Raw genomic sequence first — 20,715 nt, forward strand, 5'->3', positions numbered from 1 at the left:
CAACAGGCCATCTGAATCAGAGTCCCCCAGGAAATCAGGCAGCTTGTTACTGTCTAACTTGTAGCTTCAAGTTGGAGGACCACTGAATCAAGTATTTCTTTTTAAAGGCAGATTGAACTGGACATTGGAATCCTGTTCTTGGTCACACCTAGAAGTGAACTGACTCACGTTTCTTCCCAATATTCCAGTTTAGTCAGACAGACGCACTTGCAGAGTTTCGCCATCTCCCTGATGCTCAGGGAGCAAAAGTAAAACTATAAAATCTATAAAACTGTAAAACTAAAAACTATAAAATCTCCATATAGTGACGGAAGTGTCACATTTTGTATAAATGAGTTATTTCAGCATCCGCACAATAACTTTTTCTAGGGATTCTTGACTCTAAAGGACATTTACTGTGAATGTTGATTCAGACGTCTTGAGAGTCACAAATTATAGGGCAGAGTTTGCAACATGGATTCCGGTTTACCAAAGGGGATGAACGGCACTGACGACCATTTTTCTTAGCTACCCTGGCCTTGGGTGTTCTCTGCAGGGAGGCTATCACTCTTCTTTATTTATTTTGTAATGTTTTTGGAGAGCTTCTTGACCATGCTCTAAGGATGCATCTACTTCTGATTGCTTTTGCTCTCTCCATTGTGTGTACATGAAGTGTGCTTCTTGGTTTAATAAGAGCTGGCTGTGATTGATCCTCTAGCTTCTACCCATAATGTCACTTGACATCATTCCTTCATTCACTCACCATGACGGGATGTCTGTAGGAATGAACAGATGCCTTTAGCAGAGCTTCAACAAAAAGCAAGGAGACTTCTGACAAAGGCACCATTTTTCTTGGAAAATTAGCAAAGGCTTCACAAATGAGGCGGCATTTGGGCTAGCCTTACAGGATGAGTAAGAATTTGTCAAGCAGGGAATAGAGGTCTTTTTCAAAGATAAATCATACACTGAAGATTAGATGAGAATATGTCCTATTTCTGTGTCTCAATGAGCCATAGTACCACAGCCCAGGACTAAGGGTACCATTTTCTCAGTGATTAAAGTCTGCTATAGCTTCCCTGGTGGTTTAGATGGTAAAGAGTCTGCCTGCAGTGTGGGTGACCTGGGTTTGATCCCTGGGTCAGGAAGATCCCCTGGAGAAGGAAATGGCAACCCACTCCAGTATCCTTGCCTGGAAAATTCTATGGACAAAAGAGCCTGGCAGGCTACAGTGCATGGGGTCACAAAGAGTCGGACATGACTGAGTAACTTCACTTTACAGGCACATTTAGAAATGTAGGTTCCCCCAAAGAAGACAAATTGGAGAATGAAATATTCCATGAAATGAAGTGTTACCAAACCAGACCACAGGTCCCAAATGAAGTGGCTTAGACTAAGCCCCATGTCACCAAAGCAAGACTTAATTAGTCTTAGCTCTCCCCCAAATGGAATCTCCCCCAAATGGAATCTAAAACCAATCCATCAGGAGTCACCCCAGCAGCACTAGTTAGGTCATCTGCCTGATAGGAAGTCACCTTGCAATAACCAACCTGCTCTTTCCCCTTATATAACTTCTTCATTTCCACTGCCTTCCTTCTATGAGTCTTTCATTTTTTTTTTTTTTCATTTTCTACAGCTCCTCAGAGTTATTTTCTATCTGCTAAATTGGATGCTTGGTTTGAATCACTTTTGCTCAAATAAACTAAAATTCTTTAATAGGCCTCAGTTTATCTTTGAAGAGTTCGAACGTAGTTAGCCCTGTAAAATTGTTGCTGCTAACTGCTGCTTGGTGGGCTGCCGTCTATGGGGTCACACAGAGTCGGACATGACTGAAGTGACTTAGCAGTAAAATTGTTCATTAGGCCCAAAACAAAACAAAAAGTGAAACAACAACCAAACCCACCAAAAAGCCCATACATGATGCAGAAATCCGTTTCACTAGAGCCCAGTGATCCTTGACTGGAGTTGGGGGTGGTTGTGAACCCCAGGGAATATCTGGCCCTGTCTGGAGACACTGTGTGAAGTCACACCTGTGAAGTGTGTAGACCCTGGAGACCAGAGACACTGCTAAACCCCCTCCAGTGCACACAACAGCCCCGCCCCCCGACAAAGAGTGGTCCAATCCAAAACATCTATAGCGCAGAAGATGAGAAACTCTGTTCTGATCGATGCCGCATGACTAAGGGGACACTTATTGAAGCTGGTGTGCTTTTACTGGTGGAATGGAAATCAGTCCTGCTCTGCTCTTTCTTCCTTAGACAGTTTAAAGGATGACATGTAAGATTTACCTTGTCCTGTCCTCACTGCAGCACGGCTCCATGTATAAACAGGGTCCTCATGAATTTAGAACACTGTGCACACTCATGTGAATTTAATAACTTGAGTTGAGGGAAAATCGGATAAGAATCCAAGTGTGGGGGAAGACCATCATGACTCCAAGGCCGAGGGCCCATTACTGTCAGTGCAACATAAATATTTATGAAAGCACATTCCACCCAGAGTGCATCTGTCTAGAAAAGAAGTGTGTCATCAGGCACAGCAAGCAGAAGCAAGGTTTTCTAAATACAGCCTGTATTATTTGAAATGAGTAGCCCTACATTTGCACCAGGGAGGAGTAGCCCAAGAATTTAATTCAGTCAGCAAACATGCAAAGAACAGGGGGTAGGGAACAAGACTATTTTGGTTTAAAACTATTTTTCAATTTGGTGGCTACTAACCACATGTGGCTGTTGAGTATGTGAAATGCGGTGAGTCCAGCTGAGATGTGCTATTAATATAAAATACATAGGACTTCCCTGGTGGTCCAGTAAATAGGAATCTGCCTGTCAATGCGGGGGACATGGGTTTGATCCCTGGTCCGGAAAGATGCCACATGCTGCAGGGCAACTAAGCCCCTGCACCACAGCTACTGAAGCCCATGTGCCCTGGAGCCCCTGCTCTGCAACGAGAGAAGCCACCGCAGTGAGAAGCTCACGCAGCACAAATAGGGAGTAGCCCCTGCTCACTGCACCTAAAGAAAGCCTGTGCATAGCAACAAAAACCCAGCACCGCCGAAATAAAGAGGCCAACTAACTAAAACAAAACAAAAGTACATACTGCCTTTCAAGGACCTATTATAGAAAAGAGGAAAGCAAAATGTCTCAACAAGTTCTAGGTTGGTTATGAGTTAAAGTAATTTTTCAATATACTGAGCTAAATAAAATATATTATCAAAATTAATTGCACCTAACTTTTAATTTTATAGTAGAAAATTTAAAATTTTGTATGTATATATAATAATATAGTCATATATATTATGTATTTCTACTGGACAACATTGTTCTAAAAGCACACATTTCTGTTGTTCTTTTTAAATTTTATTATGATGCTCCTGAAAAATCTGAGGAAATTACACTGGAGACCTGTTAAAAAATATTGATGCTTGGACATCCATCAGCAAAACAAACCAAAAATCCCCCTAGACCTAAATCTCACATCTTATACAAAAATTAACTCAAAACGGATCATGGATTTAAATGCAAAATGTTAAACTATAAACTTGTAGAAAAGAAAACAGAGGGGAAGAGCTTCAGGTTCTAGGGCTAGACAGCAAATTCTTAGATGTTTATATAAGTACCATCCATAAAGGAAAAAAATGGACAAACTGGACTCCATGAAATTGAAAATCTTCTGTTCAAATTATGCCAAAACAAAAACAAACAAACACCAAAAATCTCATATCAGTTCAGTTGCTCAGTCGTGTCCGACTCTTTGTGACCCCATGGACTACAGCACACTAGGCTTCCTGTCCATCACCAAATCTTGTACCTTGCTCAAACTCATGTCCATCGAGTCAGTGATGCCATCCAACCATCTCATCCTCTATCGTCCCCTTCTCTTCCCATCTTCAATCTTTCCCAGCATCAGGGTCTTTTCCAGAGTCAGTTCTTCATATCAGGTAAAGTATTTGAGCTTCAGTATCTGTCCTTTCAATGAATATTCAGGGTCGATTTCCTTTAGGATGGACTGGTTTGATCTCCCTGCAGTCCAAGGGACTCTCAAGAGTCTTCTCCAACACCACAATTCAAAAGCATCAATTCTTTGGCACAATGCGGGAGACCTGGGTTTGATCCCCGGGTTGGGAAGATCCCCTGGAGAAGGGAAAAGCTACCCACTCCAGTATTCTGACCTGGAGAATTCCATGGACTGTATAGTCCATGGGATTGCAAAGAGTCGGACACGATTGAGCAACTTTCACTTTCAAAATCCCATATATGACTCAGAAATTCATTTCATTGGAGTGAATCTCAATTGGGGGTGACCCCCAATAAGCTTCTTCAAAGTCCATTGAGGAAGACAAACTATAGACTAGGAGAAAATACCGAGACGCCGCATACGTAATAAAGTATCTAGACTACCCAGAGAAGGCTCAAAGTCAACAGTAAGAATACAAATCATCCAATGAGAGGATGGGTAAAAGACATGAACAGATATTTCAATGAATGAGAATACAGAGATGGCACATTAGCACATGGAAAGACATTCGACATCATTAGTGAGATGCAAATTAAAACACTGCACTGGAATCCACAATGATCTCAATACAAACTTCAATTTTCAAAAGTACTACGACCCTCCCCTTCCCATCCTCCCACTCCTCTAGCCTCTGATTTAAGTGGTCCAGAGTATGGCCTGGGCATTTAGAGTCTAAAAATCTCCCCTTGTGATTTTCATGCACAGCCAAAGTTCAGGACAATTCTTTGGGGATAAAGAGCATAGATTAATAGGAACTTATAAAGCCTGAAGGCAGGCGAGGGAAGCAACTGACTTGGGGCTTTTGAATTGAGGGTTATCTTCACACTCAACCCCCCAAATAGGAGAATGCAGCTCATTCTCAGGAGGTTTTACGATCCAGCATAATGTCACACCAGAGGTCCAGCTATTTCTAACCCCTGGAAAGAACAGGATTTGGGCAAATTTAACAGGTGGATTAAACACTGTGAGCTCTTCTTATAGGAAGGGCAGCTTTAAAAAATGTGGATACCTGGGTCCTGCTCCTGGTGATCCTCATTTCCTAGGTGCAGAGTGTAAGCAGGACATCTCCCCCAGGGACTCTAATACAGTGAAGGGGAGCAGAATATGCCAACCCGAAATCTGCCTGCTCGGCACAAAGATTATTTTGAGAGACAGCAGGCACAGGGGAAGTTCTGAGAACAGAGTAGAAGTTACCCTCTTGGGAGGGACATTTACAAGGGAAAGCTCCATTTGTCAGGGGGTCTCCCTTTCTGTACTGGGAAGAGGAAGATGACTAAATCAATCAGAACATCCATGGAGAAGGCACCTTAGTCTTCACAGCAAGTCTTACCCTGTTTAGCCTGCTTTTCCTGGTCACTTTCTCTCCCCACCACTTTTCTTTTGTCTTTAGGGGAAGATAGTATTTAAGGTGGTAACCTAGGCCATCTTGAGGCCACTTTAATGAGTTACTCATTTCCCCTGGGTATTTCCCATGTATACATGAGGTAAACATGTTATAAAAAATTCTCATTGTATTTCTTTTGTTAATCTTTCATCACAGGGATCTCAGCTAAGAACTCAGAAGGGTTGAGGAAAATTACTTTTCCTCCCCTTCAGCAAGGACTTTTGAGGACCACTGTTTTAGGCCACTGGCTCTTAACCTTGCCTGCAAGGTGGAATTACCTAGGGGAACTTTCCTATCTCCTGATGCCTGATAGCTAAAGACCCTGATTGCTCTGGGGTGTGGCCAGGTCAGCAGATTTTTAAAGCTCCCTAACTGCTTCCAACACGGAGTCAAGATTGAAAACCACTAGTTTAGGTACTCACCTTCCCTAATCTTCTACAGCAATGTTGATACTGAGGGGCTGTTGAGCACAAAAGCCTTTCGATGTCCCCCTTTCTTGATTATAGGAAATAGGCTTCATTCAGCCTCCAAGACCTTCGTGAGTTTCAAGGAGCAGGTTCAAACGGATGCTAATTACGGAAGGGAGGGGATGAGGCAACAAGGGAATAAGAGTCAAAAGAAACAATAGTGCAGCCTTGGGCAGGTCCTGGTCCCCCCTCTCAAGGCATATACAGAACAAAATATTTGAGCTGTTTCACAGATACTGAAACCCCCACCAGGTGGGAGAAGTTAACTGCATGCTGCCCACAAGCACTAGACCCCAGACCTGTGGGAATCAGAAGGCTGATGATCTGACTCCCACTTACCTCACCACCAACCAATCAGAAGACTGCCCGTGAGCTGACCACGCCCTCTTTGACCCATTCCTGTAAAACTCCTCACTACCCTCTCCAGGTCTGGACACACAGTTTTGAGGACAGGAGCCCGCTGAGGCCCTCTTTGCCTGGCAAAGTAGTAAAATTATTCTTTTCTGCTTCACCCAGAACTCTGCCTCAGAGATCTGATTCAGTGTCAAGGTACAAAGGCTGAATTCAGCTGCAATATCAGTTGTGTTTTGGCACAGGATTCAACAGTGAATGCTTCCAAAGGAAGGAGAAACTTTACAGGCTGGGGGGGGTGGTGGCTAGAACCCCACCTGTTTCTCCAAAATCACTGATTGCTTTACCTGTTTTTAAGGCTGGTAAACTTGCCGGAAAGTCCCATGGATGGAGGAGCCTGGTAGGCTGCAGTCCATGGGGTCGCACAGAGTCAGACACGACTGAAGCGACTTAGCAGCAAGCAGCAGCAGCAGCAAACTTGCCACTTAGTCTCATTATCAGGGCATAGCACAGTACCTCCTTTCCCTTATGAAATGGATTCATCTGTCCTGAGCCCCCAAGACTCTTCCCAACCACCCATTCAACAGCCATGTCAATTGTCCAAGTCAGTGGTTCTCAGTTTGCTGTGTGTTAGAATTTCCTGGACACTTTTTAAAAATACAAATGCCTGGGCCCCACCCAGATGGTCTGATATAACTGGTCTGGGGCGCAACCTGGGTCTTGGGATTTTTTTTTTTTTTGTCAAGCCATGGGGCTTGGGGGATCTTAGTTCCTTGACCAGATATTGAACCTGAGTCCTAACCACTGGACCACCAGGGAACTCCCAGGGCCTCAGGACTTTTAAGAGTCTCTGCAGATCCTAATGTTCAGCTGTTTGAAAACCACTGGTCCCAGTGAAATTTGATTTAGTGTTGAGAAACTTATTTTTGCACCAAAAGATTCTAACAAAAATAGTCTACGAGACAAGCAGCTATGCAGAATTGTCATATTTTCAAACTAAGAACTCCTATACAATGCAATGAATGCAACAGAGAATGCTTAGAGATGAATCATTACTGGGAACACTGTATTCCAAATCTAAATTGCCCCTTTCTACAGCTAAGACCCCTACAGTGTCTTGGAGTCTCTGGCATGATCTATGCAGAGTTCATGGGCATGCCAGTTCTACAGATGTGAAGGCAAAGTACTTCTGCATAACAGCGTCTCTCAACTCATCAATTCTACCTCCTGGTGGGCCAACGTTATACCAACATCAAATGCAAATTACAGATAAACTAATTTAAGTCCTAACTGCCTCTACCTCATCTCCCGAGGGGGGCTGCTGTTTGCGATCACACCTCCAAAGCAATGTGCCACCTGCGGACTGTCATTTTCATCAGATGTGCCTAATTACACAGCCTCATTCTGAAACTATCCTCCTGCATTCATTCCCAGTATCCCCAATGGTGGAAGACATTTTCCCCAGTTTCAAATATCCTCTCTGCACATTTGCAGAGGATGCTCTCGATGTCCAGACGAGCATCAGAGAGGAGTTGCCACTCCTGGCAACAATCTTTAGGGAGATATGGAAGAGGAGTTTAAATAAATGTCAGAAGAGAGAAGTGGATGCTTTGTTCTGTGGTGAAAAGTCCATCCTCTGGCTGAAAGGGATGCATGCCAGATGATGAGTCATGCCGAGTGGGATGGAATGTGAAGAGCAAGGAACAGTATGTTAACAGGAGCCTTCTGAACCATGGCTGAAGGCAGACAAGCGGGAGGAAAGCTTGTGGCCTCAGATTTTCTTAGGCTGAGCCATCTGGAAGTGAACATACAAAACATCTGGGAGACACCGTGGTGGTTTGGCCTGGCTGAGCCCCCTGGGAGTTCTCACCACATGCAGATGGAGATACGGACTCAAGAAAATTGTGGGTTAGAAGGGAAACTGCTATTTGTCAACAACCCCCTGGTGAGACATGGTCCTCTTCCCACACCAAGGGCAGTCTGGGGGTGAAGAGATGACTCAACCAGGGAGAAGAAAACCACTCTGTTAGGGAAGCGCAGCAGATTCTGCCAGCAGAACTGTCTCTCCAGGTCACGGCCAGAAAGAGAGACGAGAAGCAGTTGTGTTTCATTAAGCCCACTGGCTTTTCCAGACTGAGTTTCAAATTCCAGTAAAAATACAATTCTGTACAAGTAGTTTTCACACTTCAGCCTGCATCAGAATCCCCTGGGGAGCCAGTGAAGAACTCCCCCACCCCTCAGCGTTTCCATGTCTCTGGTTCTGCAGGGCTGTGAGAGGGTCGAGAATCTCCATCTCCAATCAGTTCTCAGAGGACTCCAATGGGCCAGTGGTCATGTTCTGAGAGTCACTGCTTTGAGGATGATGCTGGGGATGTTTAACCATAAAGGATGACTTACACGTGACTCTGAGCACTCATACCCAAGTACCTCTTTGTAAATATCTAGGTCTCCAGTAGGTCAAATGAGCACAGGACTAGGAGTCACATGGAAGGTGCTGACTGTGGCTGCCCAGGACGTGACTGGTGTGACAGCCACTTCTGGTTTCATATACTAAATAGCAGCTGAATGTCAAACAAGAAAAATACCATTAAAACACTGGTGGGAGCATAAAGGGAAATACCAAACCCCACGCGCAGAAAGCAGAGTGTGTGTGGGATGGAGTTGGAGGTGGGGAGGGCACGGTGAGAGACTCAGAAGATGAAGGAATGTTATTTTGTGGATGAGATGCTCATCTTTTATATGGAAGACAGACCAGCCTTCAGGGAAGGAGCAGGAGGGTGTTGGTTATTTATTTACTAATCTCATGACTATTAATGTCCACAGGGTGCATGGGCTTGTGGTGAGCTATACATCTGAAAGAATATCCTATTCGGGAGGTTTGTGATGCTGGGGTAAGGAGCCAGTGGAAGTGGAGTTTGTCTTCCCTGAAGACTTAAATTTGGGACTCGACCGTTGTTTATTGGGCAGCCAGGGCTGGTTTTAGTTAGACTCTCCTAGATGCAGGAGAATGGATATAATGATATCTCAAGTGCTATTTCTTCTTTAGGTAAAGAAAGCATGTAAAGAAAAGTCAGTGCTTCAGTGGGATGCTACGCAGTGTCTATAGTTCACCCTTCCCTGTGACCTCATTCTGAGTCTCTGAAAGCTATTTAACAACTCTGTAAGCTGGAGATAATTGATAGCAAAGTAATTATTGCCTGTAGACATGCAAATGGAGGCCCAGCACCTTCCCTCTCTCATGGGAAGAAAGAAGCAGCAGCTTTTATCTCCACCATCCTGCAATACCACTGTGATGCCAGCCTGGAGGTAGGGCGGACTCAGCAAGCTAAGGGCACAGTTCCCAGTGAGATCGCCCTCATTTCAGATGCCAGCTGCAAGTATGGGGTCGTCAAGCTACCAGCACTTCTGACCAACTGGCCACTAACTCAGGGAAGCCCACTACTCCTTTATGCTTGAGAATTCATGAGAATGACTCACAGAACTCAGGAAGTCTCTATAGTTATGATTGCAATTTTGTAATATAGGATACAAGTGAGGACGGATCAAATGAAAAGACATGCAGAGTGAGGTCCAGAAGGGTCTCAAACACAGAGCTGCTGCATCCTCTTCCAGTGGAATCAGGGCATGTAAAACTCAGCACACGGTGCTCACTAACCAGGAAGCTCTCTGGAGCCCACTGTTCAGAGTTTGTACTGAGGTCTCATTACATAAGTATGATCAGCTAGGTAATTGGCTCTATGATGGAACTCAATATCCAGCACCCCCCTTCCTGGAGGTCCAGGGGACATCACCTGGCTCACAGCCACAACCCTCTAATGACAAGGTTGTCTAATCACATGATTGGCCCCCATCCTGAGTTGTCTCCTTAGTATGAACACCAATGTGGTACAAGGACCCACCATGAATAATAATCCTTCTATCATTTGGGGCTTCCCTGGTTGTTCAGACTGTAAAGAATCCACCTGCAATGCAGGAGACCTTGCTCAATCTCTGGGTCAGGAAGATCTCCTGGAGAAGGAAATGGCAACCCACTCCAGCATTCTTGCCTGGGAAACCCCATGGAAAGAGGAGCCTAGAGGGGTACAGTCTATGGGGTCGCAAAGAGTTGGACACGACTGAGTGACTAACACTCAATTTCCATCACTCAGGAAATTCCAAGGATTTAACATTTCCTTCCCAGGAGCTACAGAGACAAAGACCAACCAATTCTTTATTATATGTCAGTCCCCATTTTGAATATAAAAATACACGTTTTTGTATTCTCGATCCATATACATGTCTGTTTTTCAGATGGATCATTTAACTGGTTACAACAACACTGGGTTCCTTGGTTTTTATTCTTAAAACCAAGGTATCTACAGCAAGAGGAAAGCTGGGACTGCTCTTGGATAACCCCATCATTTTGTGGTTAAGAAGACAACGCCAAGACATGAGGGATGTGCCCTGGAGTCTCATAGCCAGATGGAGCCCACTTGGGATTGGAATTCACGCTTCCAGACTCTAAGTTGTGTTTGCAGCAGGGAAAAATCATTTTCCCTCTACCTTTCCAGGTACTTGGCTGAGATCCCCATAATCAAAGACAGAGGACCAGAAGTTTAACAACATGAATACCTCCTGCACGTGTGGGAGAGACCCAGCGGAACTGAAAGGTGAAGTGTTAGTCATGTCTGACTCTTCGCAACTCCCTGAACTGCAGCCCGCCAGGCTCCTCTGTCCATGGAATTCTCCAGGCAAGAATGCTGGAGTGGGTTGCCATTTCCTTCCCCAGGGGATCTTCCTGACTCAGGGATCGAACCTGGGTCTCCTGCATTTCTGGCTGATTCTTTACCATCTGAGCCACCAGGGAAGCCCTAGCAGAACTCAGTATCTCTCCCAAAAGGTCCAAGTCACCACTGTAAATACCATCTTCAGCTAAAGACAAAAGACGTTGGGTGGAGGGAAGTGGGTTCAGGCGAGGTTTGCAGGCAAAGCACAGTAAACAAGGGTAAGAATGTTAACCAGATTTAAATTGATGCCTTTACCACAGGTAGAATTTCTAGACATTAAGAATCATCCTCCTCTTCCTGGTACAGAGACGGAGTGTGCATGCATGCTCAGTCAAGTCTGACTCTTTGCGACTCCATGGACTGCAGCCACTAGGCTCCTCTGTCCATGGGATTCTCCAGGCAAGAACACCACAGTGGGTTGCCATTTCCTTCTCCAGGGGATCTTCCTGACCCAAATATCGAACTGCATTTCCTTTATCTCCTGTGTTGGCAGGCATTCTTTACCACTGAGCAACCTGGGAAGCCCTTACAAATGGAGATCTCACAACAAAAGGGTAACTTCTATTCTGTTTTCAGAGCTACTCCTGTATAGGCTGTTTCTTAACAATAATCAGCTCAGAATAATCTGTATGCCAAAGAGGCATATTTGGAGAGGGGGGGCATGTCCTGCTCTCTTTAACATTCCTCACCAACATGTATACCACATAGCCAAACACTCTGTTCTCCTCCCTTCCCTGCCCTAGATTCCTGAAGAGCATAGCATCCAGGCCCTGATTTACTCCCGTTAGGAACTCTCTGCTTGTCCTGACTCTTCCTTTATATCAGGATTTCCCTGGTGGTCCAGTGGTTGACTGCACTCCCAGTGCAGGGGGCCCGGGTTCAATCCCTGGTCAGGGAACTAGATCCCATGTGCTGCAACTAAGACCTAGCACAGCCAAATAAACAAATACTAAAAAAAAAAAAAGAACTCCTTGGGGTTGAATGTAGGGCTTTGGCCCAACTGGTACCTACATTACCTAAGACAACTCCACTGGTGTGTGCAATATACTTACAACTGTTGACAAATACATAAATTATACTTAATGCAAAAGTCTATAAGTGAACAACAGCAAACAATGATGATTAACATTCATAGGACATTGACTTTCTGCCTGCAAATTACTTTCCTTGCACTGACACATGTAAAACTCACATCAACTCCACAGATTAGGTATTATTATTATTGCTACTTTATAGCTAAGGAAACCAAAGTTTATAAAGTTTGAAAAACTTATCAAGACAGAAGATGGCAGAGTATAGTCTGTTTGCTTATTGAATTGAAATCAATCTTTAGGCCAGCTTTTCTCAAACTTGAGCATGCATCAGGATCAGCTCCTAGAGGGCTTGCTAAAACACCTGGAGTGGACTGTGGAATTAGCATTTCTAGCAAGTTCTCAGGGGACAAGGATGATACAGGCTTTGAGTCTACAGGCTAACCACTGCTCTAGGCTTTGCTGGCCGACAGTGAACAGAAATAAACACAGGTCAACACAACCTAAGGAGAAATGTAGGCCACGTTTTATACACTGAGAGCAATCTGGTGCATTTTTCATTTTTATCAAGCAGACATGAGTGACCCAGCTTTACTCTTTCACTGTTTATTAAGCATATGATGGGATTGGGGCAGAGTGTGCAATGAAAGGAAGGGATGTCTTCTGGCAGTCTTGGGATCTTTCAAGAAATGGTGGGGGGCGGGAGGGAATGCCAGTAAAGTTATCTATTTCTGTGCAGATTCCAAACTGAAATACAGTTTGAAAACTGTCTCCAAATCAGAACATTATATCAACTAATGTGTTCTGAGAAAATGATACAGGGGAACAGAAAACAATTATGTGAAACTCTTTTTTTTTTTTTTATTTCTATCCAAGCTCGTGCCAGCCAGGAAGAAGGTGGTGGTGGTAGGTACCTGCAGTGGCCTTTAGGGGAAAAAACACATTCATTGTTCATCAGCCCAGGCCTTCTGCAAGAACACAGCCCCTAGCTGTGACATCGTGGTCAGCTGCTGCTCTGCTGACCAAGACCCACACAATACCCCTTGTCTTTCTCAGTTTAAGGTGAATGGATCTGGACCGTTGAATTGGCCATCAAACACACATTAGAACAATCCATTCAAGAAGCACCCGCACTATTCAAGGAGGAATCTTTGGTGAGAAAGAGTAGGCCATTTAAAGTGGAGGTTCTCAAAATTCACTGCAAAATGACGTCACTTGGGGGAGTTTTTATAAATCCAAAGTCCAGGCCTTAGTCCAGACCCATTACAACAGAATCTGTAAGTGGATCCAAGCACTGGCATCTTTGAAGTTGCCCAGGCAATGCCAATGTGCAACTAAGCTTAAGAGTCAGTGCCCTGAGAATTTCCTGGATGCCTAGTGGTTAGGACTCTGCACTTCCACTGCTGAGAGCATGGGTTCAATCCCAGGCTGGGGAACTAAGATCCCACAAGGTGTGCAGAGTGGCCAAAAAACCCAAACAGTCAGTGTCTTGAAGAACTTCTGATCCATTAAGTTGAATAAGATTCCCCAGGGTATCTTGCTAAAAAGGCAGACTCCTCTGATTTAGTAAGTCTGGAGTGGGGCCTAAGACACTGCATTTCTAACAAGCTCCTAGATGGAATGTATCTCAAACATAAGAATAGCAGCAAAATGCCTAGCAAAGTTGTGCTCCACTGAATGCAAAGATATCCGGCTGCTGAGACCTTCTGGTTTGGCTGGAGTCAGAGCAAGCACCAGATCAAATCAAGATGACATCAGCCATTCAGCCCCATTGAGAGTGTTATATCCTGTCTCTGGTGAGGCAACAGCTGAAATCCTAATTTCTCTTACCAGGCCTCACTACACGAAATGCTCAGCACTTCCTAGCATAGAATATTGTGCCCTCTGGACAGACTGTTGGATTCGATGAACCCTCAGTAATCCCATGTTTACCAGCATTGCTCAGTGAAATCAGATTTCAGAGGACAGCATATTCTTCCATATGGTGTGCATGGGACTAAGCCTTGCCAATTAATTTTCTAAGTCATCAGGCATTCCCCTCTCCCTCCACCACCAGAATTCTGATTTGTACCAGGCATATGTTATTCAATGACATCCTCCCCTCTTCCTGTCCATGCTAGCAATTCACCAAATATCACCATCTTCTTCCCTATTGGTCTACCAATCACAGCCTTCTGTGCTATTAGGTGCAGTCTCGTGACTGGGTTGTCGCCAATGGAATGTAAGTAGAAATGATGTGTGTGGCATGTGGACCAGGCCCATAAAAATCTCTCCCCACTCTTCTAAGTGCTTTCCCCTCTGCCAACTTTGTGCAAATATGCTCAGCAACTTGGAAGCCATGTGCTACAGATGGTAGAGCCACAAGATGGAGAGGGAGCTTCCTGCCAATTATGAACACTTCTTTTTTGTCTTTATGGAGAAATGCAGTTCTTTTGTGTTTGAATCATCCTACCATTTGTAAGTTTTTTTTTTTTTATAGCTGCTAAACATATTTTAATTACTATACCTTGCAACCATCTACTTTCCATGGACAAGCAGAACTTGGGGATATGGAGAGAGAACCATGAGTCACCCAGTTGACAGCACGGCCTGCACCCCATACTACAGAGCAAAGTGTTTGTTGGAGGAATGAAACAGCGTCCCTTCTTCTTCATGGATCCCTCTTACTCTGCCTCTCTGCTGCTAGACTGTTGCAAGAGGGCTTAGGAGAGTCTCTCTATGAAGAGAAGAGATATGGTGAGCCAAAGAACTGCTGAGATCTATTTTTTGTATTGGTTTTAAGAATGAAAATGATGAGATATGCACCCCGTGTTCATAGCAGCACTATTTACCATAGGTAAGACATGGAAGTAACCTAAAAGTCCATCAACAGTGGAATGGATAAAGAAAATGTGGTACATATATACAATGGAACATTACTCAGCCATGAAAAAAGAAAGAAACAATGCCATTTGCAGCAGCATGGACGGACCTGCAGATTATCATATGAAGTGAAGTAAGACAAAGAAAGACAAATATATGGTATCACTTCTAGGCGGAATCTAAAAGAAATGATACAAATGAACTTATTTACAAAACAGAAATAGATCCACAGACATAGAAAACAAACTTATGGCTACCAAAAGGGAAAGGGGAGGACAAATTAGGAGTTTGGGATAAGCAGATACAAACTAGTATATATAAAATAGATACTCAACAAGGTCTTACTGTATAGCACAGGGAACTATATTCAATACCCTGTAATAACCTATAATGGAAAAGAATCAGAAAAAGAATATATATAACTATATCATTTTGCTGTACACTTGAAAGGAGAGAAGGTAGGGAGAATAAATGATGGTGATGATAAGTAACATGATTAACACATGCCATCACTGTTATACAGTTTTACACACACTACCTCATTCATTCTGCACAACAATCCAATCATTAAGTACTATTAATATTCTCCTTTCACAAAGGCAAAAATAGAGGCCCAGAGAGATGAACTTGACTACTCTGCTAGAGGCAGAGCCAAGAGGCAAACCCAGGCAGCCTCTCCTCCAGTTCTCACACCGATATCCACTGTACTGGACAGTTTCAGGGTCTGGGAGAGATCCAACCACCAGTGAAAGGTAATGTGTGTGTCCGTAGTTTCTTCTCTGTCTTCCGAGTGAAACTTCAGCTGGACAGAGCAGGAATCTGGCAGAATCAGGGAACCCTAACAACTGGAGAACCCTCAATACATGTGGCATAGTCATATGAAGAAGCCCTTTAGGCAGCTCACACTGGGCCAACTACATAGTCTATTTTTCACCATTGCTCCTGGTTTAGACCAAAATAACACATTCAAACATAACCTCATGGGGACCTTAAATGAATGAATACATGCATGCATGCATGATAATAGGCTCAGTTTCTTTATTCTTTTTTTGCCACACTAGTGGTATGTGGGATCTTAGGTCCCCAACCAGGGATCGAATCCACATCCCTAGCAGTGTCTTAACCACTGGCCCATGAGGGAAGTCCTCGGCTTCTCCCATGCCTATTTCCTTACACTTATAACTTATTTGTATCCTCAGAATTTTTAATTTTTATTATCTTGAAAAATTATATAGCCAAAAAGTATATGCAATATATAAGTATATTTGAGGATAATAAAATGCACATCTCTGCACGCACAACCAAGCTGAAGATAAAAAACATTCTAGGATGTTTGAAGTGCCCTGTGTACCCCTTCTTAGTCTCATATTTTTACTCACCCACCTCCAAAAGGTATTCAAAATCATTTTAATTATTCCCTTGCTATCTTCTTCGCCTTACCCAGAGTTCCTCAATAGTGGCACTACTGACATTTTTGATGGGATAATCTTTTGTTGTGAGGGGCTGTCCTATGCTGTTATGAGTTGAATTATACCCCCACACACACACAAGATGTAGTGAAGTCCTAACTCCCAATACCTCAAATCTGACCTTATCTGAAAAATAGGGTGGTACTAGAGTAATTAGTTAAGATAAGGTTATACTGGAGTAGGGGGGGTCTTTAATTCAATGTGACTTGTGTAATATAACTCTATATATTAATACATGGAAGTATACATGTGTCCTTCTATGACTTGCTGCCTTTTTGATCAGTGTTATGTGTCCAAGATTCACCCAGGTTGGTGTATGGAGCTGGCGTATATTCATTTTCTCTGCTGTATGGCATTCCATGCTGCCAATATGCCTAGTTCCCCACTCCTTCCATACAGGGAAAAGATGGAGACAGGGAAGTTTCTCAGCTGTCTCTTCTGTGTTGTGGGTACATTTCTTGTTCACCCTAACACCAAAGGTGAAATGCTTCAGGATCCTCGCCTTATGGATGGTTCTCCTATTAAGATCTCTACCTTAGTGCTCCCTAGGCTTTACTGTCTCCCAACCCTTGTCCCCAGCCCCATGAAGACTCTAAAACAGAACTTGAGAGTCACCTTACCTTCCCCTTTGACCTTTGTAGATTTCCTTCTTGCTTGCCAGCTCAGGAAGTGCATTTTTCCAGAACTCTCATCAGGACTCTTAGAACTGAAGAAAGGTGTTTTTCTCTTCCAAGAAAAAAGAAAATAAATTCTTGGAACTGAACTGATTAGTCTGGTAAATCTTAAGACGTCTTAGAGTTGAACACTGAAACACCTCAGTTCAGTTCAGTTCAGTCACTCAGTCGTGTCTGACTTTGCAACCCCATGAACCGCAGCACGCCAGGCCTCCCTGTCCATCAACAATTCCTGGAGTCCACCCAAATCCATGTCCATTGTGTTGGGGATGCCATCGAACCATCTCAGCCTCTGTGTCCCCTTCTTCTCCTACCTTCAATCTTTCCCAGCATCAGGGTCTTTTCAAATAAGTCAGCTCTCCACATCAGGTGGCCAAAGTATTGGAGTTTCAGCTTCAACATCAGTCCCTCAAATGAACACCCAGGACTGATCTCCTTTAGGATGGACTGGTTGGATCTCCTTGCAGTCCAAGGGACTCTCAAGAGTCTTCTCCAACACCACAGTTCAAAAGCATCAATTCTTCGGCACTCAACTTTCTTTATAGTCCAACTCTCACATCCATACATGACCACTGGAAAAACCATAGCCTTGACTAGATGGACCTTTGTTGGCAAAGTAATCTCTGCTTTTCAATATGCTATCTAGGTTGGTCATAACTTTCCTTCCAAGGAGTAAGCATCTTTTAATTTCATGGCTGCAATCACCATCTGCAGTGATTTTGGAGCCCAGAAAAAGAAAGTCAGCCACTGTTTCCACTGTTTCCCCATCTATTTGCCATGAAGTGATGGAACTGGATGCCATGATCTTAGTTTTCTGAATGATGAGCTTTAAGTCAATCCTCTTTCACTTTCATCAAGAGGCTCTTTAGTTCTTCACTTTCTGCCATAAGGGTGGTGTCATCTGCATATCTGAGGTTACTGATATTTCTCCTGGCAATCTTGATTCCAGCTTGTGCTTCTTCCAGTCCAGCATTTCTCATGATGTACTCTGCATGTAAGTTAAATAAGCAGGGTGACAATATACAGCCCTGACGTACTCCTTTTCCTATTTGGAACCAGTCTGTTGTTCCATGGCCAGTTCTAACTGTTGCTTCCTGACCTGCATACAAATTTCTCAGGAGGCAGGTCAGGTGGTCTGGTATTCCCATCTCTTTCAGAATTGTCCACAGTTTATTGTGATCCACACAGTCAAAGGCTTTGGCATAGTCAATAAAGCAGAAATAGATGCTTTTCTGGAACTCTCTTGCTTTTTCCATGATCCAGCGGATGTTGGCAATTTGATCTCTGGTTCCTCTGCCTTTTCGAAAACCAGCTTGAACATCAGGAAGTTCATGGTTCACATATTGCTGAAGCCTGGCTTGGAGAATGTTGAGCATTAATTTACTAGTGTGTGAGATAAGTGCAATTGTGCAGTTGTTTGAGCATTCTTTGGCATTACCTTTCTTTGGGATTGGAATAAAAACTGACCTTTTCCAGTCCTGTGGCCACTTCTGAGTTCTCCAAATTTGCTGACATATTGAGTGCAGCACTTTCACAGCATCATCTTTCAGGATTTGAAATAGCTTAACTGGAATTCCATCACCTCCACTAGCTTTGTTCATAGTGATGCTTCCTAAGGCCCACCTGACTTCACATTCCAGGATGTCTGGCTCTAGGTGAGTGTGAGTGATCACACCTTCGTGATTATCTGGGTCATGAAGATCCTTTTTGTACAGTTCTTCTGTGTATTCTTGCCATCTCTTCTTACTATCTTCTGCTTCTGTTAGGTCCATACCATTTCTGTCCTTTAACAGTATATTTACCGCTAACCACCATCTTTCATGAAGCATAAGGAAATCTTGTACCAGCTATGGAAGACTGCCCCTCCAGCATTTCACTTATCCACCACATTACTATTCATTACTTAACTGAATAATTTCACCATTAAGCACACATCCATCCTTGAGCCTAGTTCCAGGAGAATCCACTTTGCTTTATGTACAGAATCAGAAACACTGAGCTTAGATGCATGATCTGCATTCCTACTCCAAATTTATAGAGGTCATGTGCCCCCTCTGCATTTTGTTGAGATTTCTAGGGCTGTTCCACAATTTCAGGGTCCAATCATCTTCCTGGAGAAATTTCACTACTTGCCTTGTAGAAGCTGCACAATCAAGCCAGAAGCCACCTCTGGGGCATCCTTACCTATCAAGAGATTTAAATCCAAAGCAAGAGGCAAACTTTTATGCAAAATGAATAAAACAAAACCAGGTTGGGGAGGAAAGGAAGACTGCAAATATTCTGACATATTTCAAATGCCAAAAGCCCACAAGTCTATTTTCATGCATGCATGTATTCATTCATTTAAGGTTCCCATGAGGTTATGTTTGAACGTGTTATTTTGGGTCTCAGTCAGAAGCAATGGTAAAAAATAGATTATGTATTTGGCCAAGTGTGGCTACTCCTTGTCAATTGCTTCCACCCCTGTCATTTGTCTCTCTCAACATCTTTACCCTGATTTATTGTCCTGTACTTAAAATGACATTGTTTACTTATTTTTATAATCTTATAATAAAAGTATTATATTAATTTTGATAATATATAAATTATTTACTTTAGCCTAATTACATTCTTTCTTCTTAACAAGAAGATCTTGGTTACCTCTGTATTTAAGCTTCTCTCACAGTCTGTCATACAGTACCTGCTCAATAAATATTTGCTGAATAGTGAATGGATATATGAATGCAGAATTGGAATTTGAAAGAAAAATAAATATATATTTTTTTACTCGAAAGTATGTGCTATTATTTAACTATTTCAACTCATTTTCTGCATTCATAATTAGGGACCAGGTAACATTAATGTAGCATTTAGTAGGACCAGTACTCTCCACATGAATAAGACAGTATTAATATTAGAACACAGCTGACTTTTGAGCATAGAACTTTTCTATTAGGTTTTGATCAAGACCAAGTCTCCTTCATCTGGACAAAAAGAAAGAAAACCTCCTTTGAGTTCATTTTGACCCCATCTCCAATCCCCAGAAAATGCTCCCCTTTCCCTCTCCCTTTAAACTACACTCTGTGTCTGAACTTTCAGCATGTTTTCACTTCCCAACAAGCCTTTCACCAAACAGCTTTCACTCATGTCATCACGATCTCCAACCACTAAAACCCACGGATACTCTTCTGCTCCCAACCTTCCTGAGCTCCTGGCATCATTAAATGCATCCCTTCCAAAAGCATCCTCAGGACTTCCCTGGTGCTCCAGTGGCTAAGATGCTGCACTCCCAATGCAGGGGGCCTGGGTTCAATACCCAGTCAGGGAACTAGATCCCACATGCTACAACTACAAAATTCTGCATAATGCAACTGAAAGACCTCATGTGCTGCAACTAAGACTCAGGGCAGTCAAATAAATAAGTAAATAAGACCCAGAGGGATGGTATGGGGAGGGAGGTGGGAGGGGGGTTCAGGATGGGGAACATGTGTACACCCGTGGTGGATTCATGTTGATGTATGGCAAAACCAATACAATATTGTAAAGTAATTAGCCTCTAATTAAAATAAATAAATTTAAATTAAAAAAAAAACAAAAAAAAAAAAAAACAGAAGCATCCTGTTCATGGTGCTAGCATGACACCAGTTTTTCTGCTTGTCTCCCTAAGGCTCTGAATGCTCCCTCAGAACCCCGTTGTCTCTTCTATTTCACCTTGAAGTGTAGTTCGTCCCCTTTGTTTCTC

The 20,715-nt window shown here is 43.2% G+C and overlaps 1 non-coding gene across 1 annotated transcript; it reads left to right on the forward strand.

Moving 5' to 3' along the window:
* Positions 1-20,228: 20,228 nt before the first annotated feature.
* Positions 20,229-20,301, forward strand: TRNAG-CCC. The gene has a single exon. It is a non-coding gene; the product is annotated as a tRNA-Gly (tRNA).
* Positions 20,302-20,715: the final 414 nt, after the last annotated feature.

Source organism: Bos indicus x Bos taurus, chromosome X (assembly GCF_003369695.1).
Source record: "Bos indicus x Bos taurus breed Angus x Brahman F1 hybrid chromosome X, Bos_hybrid_MaternalHap_v2.0, whole genome shotgun sequence".
Classification (NCBI taxonomy): domain Eukaryota; kingdom Metazoa; phylum Chordata; class Mammalia; order Artiodactyla; family Bovidae; genus Bos; species Bos indicus x Bos taurus.